This window comes from Trachemys scripta, chromosome 15 (assembly GCF_013100865.1).
Source record: "Trachemys scripta elegans isolate TJP31775 chromosome 15, CAS_Tse_1.0, whole genome shotgun sequence".
NCBI lineage: Eukaryota > Metazoa > Chordata > Testudines > Emydidae > Trachemys > Trachemys scripta.
This window is the reverse complement of record NC_048312.1, coordinates 2,211,066-2,218,453: the sequence shown is the minus strand read 5'-3', so window position 1 is coordinate 2,218,453 and position 7,388 is coordinate 2,211,066. Positions and strand designations below refer to the sequence as shown.

The following is a 7,388-nucleotide window of genomic DNA, read 5'->3' as shown; positions in this document are numbered from 1 at the left end:
GTGACTTTTAAACTGTAAACTGAAAACCACCCTCTGTGGCTGGGGCAAGGAGTCTGACACCTTCGAGGTTAGCAACCTTGATTGTGCATGCAGAGCTGCAAAGCTACCAGCAGCCCCCGTTCCAGAAGCCTGCGAGCAGCGTGGGGCCTTGCAGAACCCTCTCTGGGATGGCAGGTGACACACAGGTGCTGGGAGGGGAAAGGGCCTGATGCTATTGCCGCTGACTCATAAGGTGAGTCAGGCAGAGGAAAGGAGTTTTGTGGATGTTGGAAAAGTCTGAGAGCAAAACGGGCCTGTTTGCAAAATACCAGCAGAGCTCCAGGTGGGATCTGGAGCTGCCTATGTGACAGGAGGAGGCAGTGTCACTTCACCTGCACACCCTGATGAAGTGCAGCACAGAACCAGGACCCCAGCTCAGTGACAGCACAATCCACAGTCACTCTGGGCCAAGCCCAGACAGGTCCCCAACCAAGTGCAAAGGATGGGATGTTCCAAGCAGAAAGCCTTGGGACACAGTAATGCCTCCTCTGCAACACCCAGTGAGACACTTTACCCACCCACCAGGTGCCAGTGCCAGCAGGCTGCCGGAGGATTTCAGTGCACTTTCTATCTAACCAGTCATTCAGGCTGGGAGAGCTAGGATATCTTTAGCATCCCTAGCATATAAACAAGCAATCCCAGTCTTAAAGAGGTTAGGCAACCTGTCCGATGACACAGGGAGTCAGCGAATAGAACCCAGGCGTCCTGGACCATGGGCCTGTGCTCTAACCACTAGACCCCACTTCCCCTCCCATAGGCATGAAGAGGGGAAAGTGTGGTTCTGTGACCACCCTGCGTTTGTCACGCCACAAAGGCCAGGCTGAGACAGCCACATGCCGGCTCACGCTGACTGGCACAGGAATGGGGTGGGTAGGGACCTACACAACTCTGCCACATGCTACCCGGCACAGCTTTGCTGGTGTCCACGGTGACAAGATAAGCCTCTTTCTGAGGGAAAGCTTTGGGGCCTGATATCCCGAAGTGCTAGTGGCAGGCAGAAGGCGAGCTCCTTGGGGGAGCTGGCCCAGTCTGGCCTCTTTCACTGCTACAGAAGAGAAGGGGCTAGGTTATTGACCGAGGGACAGGCCCCATCTTTGGTCCTTCTCTCAACCCTTGCCCACCCAGGGAAGAACAGGCAGAGGACCTTGAAACACAGAGCACTCCAGGCTTTGGTCACAGCCAAGGGGCAACACCAGAGGGGCACAGAACAGAGGCAAGTGCTGGCAGTGAAACTGCCAAGCAGGAGCGCCGCCAGCTTTTCTGCTGCCCCGAAATGCCGCCCCCCTACAGAGGCGGCGAAAGGTCCCGCCACCAAAATACCGCCGTGGTTGCCGCCCCCCAAATTGTAGCGCCCTAGGCAACCGCCTAGGTCGCCTAATGAGTTGCACCAGCCCTGCTGCCAAGCGAACCTGAGGCTGCCTGCATCCCAACGTGCCGCCCACACACGAGTCTAATACAATAATCCTGCATGCTGGAGCTGTGCATTTCAAGTAGACTGTAATGTGAAATAAGATGATAGCCTCATTTAACAGCTGTCAGACTAATGTGCTGGAGGGGGAAATGACACTGATGCTCAAACATGGAACGCTCCCTGGGGAGGCAAATTAGGGTTATTTTTACTCACAGATTGGGGTGGAGGGGAATAAGGAAAAAAATAAATATCCATGTTCTCACTTCTCCTGGGTGACGTGAAACAGGAGCTAATCTCCTGCCTTCTGCTTTGTGCCATGGCTTAGCCTTTGTTCTGACACCAGCAAAAACGGGGATTGGTCTCTGGATTCTCCTTCTCTATCACACTTCACCTGAAGTGGAGAATCTCAGAGCATTTATCTGCCAGCAATCTTGTAGGCAATGGGGCTCTGTGCTGGGTCCAAGAGCAGCGACTGCATGACTACAGGAGTCCCCCGCAGGCCTGGTGGTGATGGGAGATCTCCTGGGACCTCGTGTCCCCCAAAAGGGTTGTGTTGCATTGGTACAGAGGTCACGGTAAGCTACGTAAGGTCTCAGCTATATCTGCCCTGCATACCTATGGCAACTGATAACTAACTGCTTATAACCCCTGGAATTCAGTTGCACCAGGCTGGACCCAGCTGCTCTACCTAGAGCAAGTGGTGCCCGTCCTCCTCTGCCTGGGGTTTCCACAGAGAAAGCAGAACCTGGCATAGAAGCAGCAAGATGCTGGCCCACAGAGACATCCCGAGAGGCACCAGGCGGAAACCCTTTGTGGGGAGCTGAGGGAAAGAGAAGGAGTAAAGAGACGTGGCTGGTTTTGTCAGCCATGTCAGCAAAAGCCGTGGCTTAGGAGGACACCTTCCCTGTTTACTGCAGAGAGGCATTCAGCAGATGCTACCCCGTACAATTCCTTTGCTTTAACCAGCTCCCCCTTAGCCGGGGCTGAGGGCAGTTCATTGTCTCCTGCATGTCGGACACCTTGTGGCTTTACCCCTTATTAATTTTTGGCAGCTGTTTGCCTCCTGACCAAAAACCAGATCCTGCCATGCAAGAGACTGGGTGTCCTGGACAGACTGCCTGGGGCTTGGGCAGCTCTGCAGAAGAGCAGTGGCTGTCGCTGTCTTTAGCAGGTGTACTTTGAAAACCCCACTTGCTGTAATGAGTATGAGACAAGCATGGGGCACCCACCACTCCACCAGGCAATCAGTCAATGGAATAATCTTCCACATGCTCACAAAGCTCTTCCTGATAGACTGCCCAAAGCCCCCCCCCCCCTTTCTTAAATTCATCCAGTTATTCCTAATTACTCTCCCCCAATGCACTGCCATAGTCAGCAATCCCACTACCCCCGCAGTGGTGAAATGAAATGATGGAGATATCCTATCTCCTAGAACTGGAAGGGACCTTGAAAGGTCATTGAGTCCAGCCCCCTGCCTTCACTAGCAGGACCAAGTACTGATTTTGCCCCAGATCCCTAAGTGGCCCCCTTCAAGGATTCAACTCACAACCCTGGGTTTAAGCAGGCCAATGCTCAAACCACTGAGCTATCCCCCCCAACTTGGTGTAACTTGGGCTGTCAGTTGCTTTGCCTAGGCATCATCCAGCCAAGTGACATGTATTCAGCTTTTCCAGTCATTCCCTCACAACACAGCCCCTGGAGCGTTGCTGTCACTCTTCCGCAAGCACCCTCTTATCTGTCAGTACCTTGGTGCCCAGAACCGAATGCATGGCCTCATTACAGCTCAGGGGCTGACACTGGAGCATTTAATTCTTTCCCCCTTCTGCCCAGCATCCCCAAATAGAAATAAAAGTACAAACACATAGATCCAAAGTAATCCCCACACCCCAAGCACAGGGGAGAAGCTGCAACCAGCCCTGTGACAGCCAGCCCCTATGAGTGGGCACCTCCCCCCCCATTCCTCCCAAATCAGCTCATTCCCCAGCAAGCATTGCTCAGGTGGTACTCAGTGGGCAGGGCTAGCTCCATTTCTAACTAAAAGAAGGCAGTCTCGGGGAGCCAAGCCTAGCCACCCTCCCACAGCTACATTCTGCCTGCAGGAATTGGATTTTCTTTCCAAGGCCCCTCCCCACTGGAGCCTGAATGGCTGGCAGTGCTGCTCAGGCTAACCAAGTGCACCTGAGTGATCTAGCAGCCATGAGTTACTAACTGAACTCAGCTGCCAGCCACTTTCAGCGGGGCAGGGGCCAGTACTGCTCCCAGCCACTGAGGGAGGCCGTGATTCACCCTGGCGTTAGGCCTGTTTTTCCAAGGCGCTGCTGTGAGCACCTGTGGCTCCCGCTGACTTTAGCAGGAGTTATGGGTGCTCGGCACCGCTGAAGAGCAGGTCCAAGGGGTCTCAAGTTGGGTTCCCCAAAACAGAGGCTCCAAACCCTGGGGCTACTTTTCAGACAATGGCTGCAGATGTGTCTCATAGGGAGAACTTGTTCCCCCATAGTTCCCGGGCAGCTTAATGAATAACAGCCACCAGCAAACAGGGCCTAAAACAGCGGCAGGTGGGGGTGAGGTGCACTATGGCAGTGACTGCACAAGAGATGGGGCTGAGGAGGGTTTAAGTCCTGGCTACGTCATGGTACACTCCTTTGAAAGAAAGAGGGGAGTGTGTGGTAACAAATCCATGCAAACAACAGTCTCCTAAGTACTAATACATCACACCCAGGAAGCGGAGATGAGAACCTAGCTCTAAAAACCACATGCTGCTACCCCTTTAGCTACAGTAAAGCTCCTTTATAGATGCTAGTAGCAAGTTCCTTATCCTCTCTGGCTGGTCCACTGGAGGGCACCATCACCCAGCCTCAGAGTCCGTGCATTAGCTTGTTGCAAGATTTAAATAAGATCTTCCCCAACCCTGTCTCCTTTGGCAGCCCCAGCATGTGTGAGTCATTCTGCCACGGAGCAAGGCTGTAGATTGCATTGCTAGTGGAAATGTCACAAGTGTTCTTCAGGGTGCTATGTAACTTTCATCCAAGGGACTCACTGAGAGAGGGTGCCCCAGAATTCGATCTGCTCTGTGATTTATGAATGTTGTCTGCTGTGCTGGCTATTGGGATGTTTATTGTATGAGCACAATGGTTTAGTTTAATGGGGGCTGTAAGGAAAAACAAACAGGAAGGACAAAGAAAGGCTACTTCTCCACAAACTCTTAAGGGTTGTTAAGCAACAATGCCCAGACCCTTAGCTGTGTGATGATTTTACTTCCTCCCTAGCCAACCTGCAAAACTATTTTTTCCAGAAGGGCCAAAGCCTGGGAACGGTCAAGATGAAAAGGACTAGGGCAGTTTAAGAAGGAACATGAGAGGAAGAGAGGATAGCTGTTCCAGGGGAGTTGTTTGGGAGAACCAGAGTAGGACACAGGCACCTGCTGGCACATCTGAAGAAGCTAGGTTATGTCGGGAGAAGGTAGACCATTACGTACGATAGACCTGCGTATAGGCTGTTTGTTGTTTTAAAATCCTTTTTTCTCTAGTGCTTTGGTCCTACTGCTAAACTATACAGTGCTTTTGGTGTAAGGCAATTGTCTAGTGACCATAAACACCACTGGTCCCAGCCACCCAAGAACTGCAGGTGCCAGAATGCCGTGGGAGGGCTGGGTAAGCATGGTGGATACACAGGGTGCTGTACTCCAGGGCCTGGTCTAAGGGTGGGAGAAGGCCGGAATTCCAGCCCAGGAGAAGTGAAGGCCCCAGGCTTGACACCTGAGGGAGTGCACTCAGAGACCAGAGACGGGCAGAGGTGCAGCTAGCCCTGTAACTGGGACAGATGGGACAGAGGGGGGTTGGCACGTCTGGGGAAAACTCAACAAGAAAAGTACCAGGATTGTCCATTCATGCTTCAGGCAACACCTTGTCTTTCACCTTTTTCCTACCTCATGTTTCCCAACTGCCAGAGCGGGGTCAGCTCCTGAATGGACTGGCTTGGTTGGTCCCATGTTGAAGCACCAGATTCTGATAGGTACTTGGGATTGGAATCATACCCTTTAGGAGCCTATTGGGAGCTAGAATTTCCTATAAGTGAAGGACTCAGAAGTCAGAATATTTCTGTATTGTCAGTGAATGCATAACATCCCCCACCCACCATGCATCGTCCATAGAGTTTGAACTCAGGCCTTTCAGCACAGACCTCTGTCACCTGAGAAGTGAGATAAAGGAGGAAGCACATTCGCTACCAGGAACATAAAAATTGCCAGAATGGATCAGATCTATCGTCCATCTACTCCTGTATCTTGTCTCCAACAGTGACTGGCATGAAGTGCTTTAGAGGAAGGAGCAAGGAACCCCGCAGTAGATACATGTGGGATTATTTACTCACTAGGGAAGTCCCCTTCAAGCCCCTAATAATTAGAGATAGGCTTACTCCCTAAAGCAGGATTTATAATTTAGAATTAACTGTTACAATACAGAATATTCTTGATAGCCTCCAGTCCCTCTTTGAATTTAGCAAAATTCTTGACCTTGACTATGTCCTGTGGCAGAGAATTCCACAGTGGAATCACACACTGAGTGAAAGTATTTCCTTTCATCGGTTTTGAATTTGCTGCCTTTTCGTTCAATTGAACATCTCCTGCCAGCTCTTACATGCTAGGTGGGGCAGGCACTAGAAAGACCTCCCCAGTGCATTACATATGCAGGGCAAGTGGACTCCCAGGCTGGGCCTTACTACTCTCAGGAACATCAAATGCTGCCCATGATGTGGTGAGACCAAGAGCCCAGTAACCGCCGTGGCCATCTGGCTCCCAGCGCCCGTCGCTCAGGTCCCCTTATGCAGTCAGCTGCGGAAGAATTCATTCCGACAAGACGTTGCTGCGACCTGTTCCTGTCCATTTCCAGCCGGGGGCTCAGGCCATGATTGATACAGGACATGGCTGTTGTTCACTGTTCTGCCCAGACCTGCCAAGCCACATGCCAGGTCCTGCTGGATCTTCATACCCACAGCTTTGTGTTGGGGATTCCCACAGCGACTCCTCCCTGGATGCTGTGGTGCTCCCCTCCCATGGCTCCTTGCAGCCCCAGAGGGGACAGCGCCTTGCAGCCAGGGGATGGGCTGGAGCCAGGAGGCTGGGGTTGTATTCCTGAGGGAAGGGGACCCACTTGCTGTAAAAGCTATTGTGGGGGTCCCCCTACATGGGGCCGGGCTCCTGCTCTCCTGGGGGACTCACTGTCATGGGCAAGGAGAGTCACGGGAGGTGCCTAGTAGCTTGGCCTGCCCTACAGGGGCTGTCCCATGGGAGGATCGGAGAATAGGAAAATGTGGCTGATCTCTACCCCGAAGGTGACTGCGGGGGATGCAAACCGAGCTCTGCCCCAAGGGAGGGGATGCGGGGGCCAAGCTCTGCCCCCAGGGGGTGGGATGGAGGGAATGGGGATGCTGAGCTCTGCTTGGGGGCAGGGGCAATGGGGTGGCTGAGCTCTGTCCCTGGGGGAGCTGGGGGCAATGGGGAGGCCTGGGGGGCCAAGCTCTGCCCCTGGGGGGACAAGGGCAATTGGGGGCCAAGCTCTGTCCCGGGGGGGATAGGGACAATGGGGGGGAAGCTCTGTCCGGGGGGGGGGGGGGGCGGCGGGGGGGGGGGTGAGCTCTGTCCCGGGGGGGGGGGGGGGAGGGGGGCAAGGGGGGGCCGAGCTCCGCCCGGGGCCGGGTCACAGCGGCTGCCCCGAGGGCGCTGCCCGGAGCCGGAGCCGGAGCCGGAGCCGGGGCTGAGGCGGGCCCGGGGCGGGCTGAGGCGGGGCTGAGGCGGCGGCGCTGCCGGCCCCGCCCGCTCGGGCTGCCGGGAGTTGTGGTCCGCGCTGCCGGCGGAGCGGGCTCGGGCTCGGGCTGGAGCCGGGGGCCGGAGCGAGCCGAGCCGCAGCCCCCGCCCGGGAGAGGCCGCGGGCGGCAGGTTGGT

At 54.5% G+C, this 7,388-nt stretch overlaps 1 protein-coding gene across 2 annotated transcripts in view; it reads left to right on the top strand.

Moving 5' to 3' along the window:
* The first annotated feature begins 7,261 nt into the window (after nt 1-7,261).
* ASPHD2 (aspartate beta-hydroxylase domain containing 2) overlaps nt 7,262-7,388 on the top strand; it is a 19,628-nt gene continuing 19,501 nt past the window's right edge. For both annotated transcript variants that reach the window (XM_034790603.1, XM_034790602.1), the window contains exon 1: nt 7,262-7,382. The gene's annotated coding sequence lies outside the window, so the exon portion shown is untranslated. The remainder of the gene's footprint in view (nt 7,383-7,388) is intronic.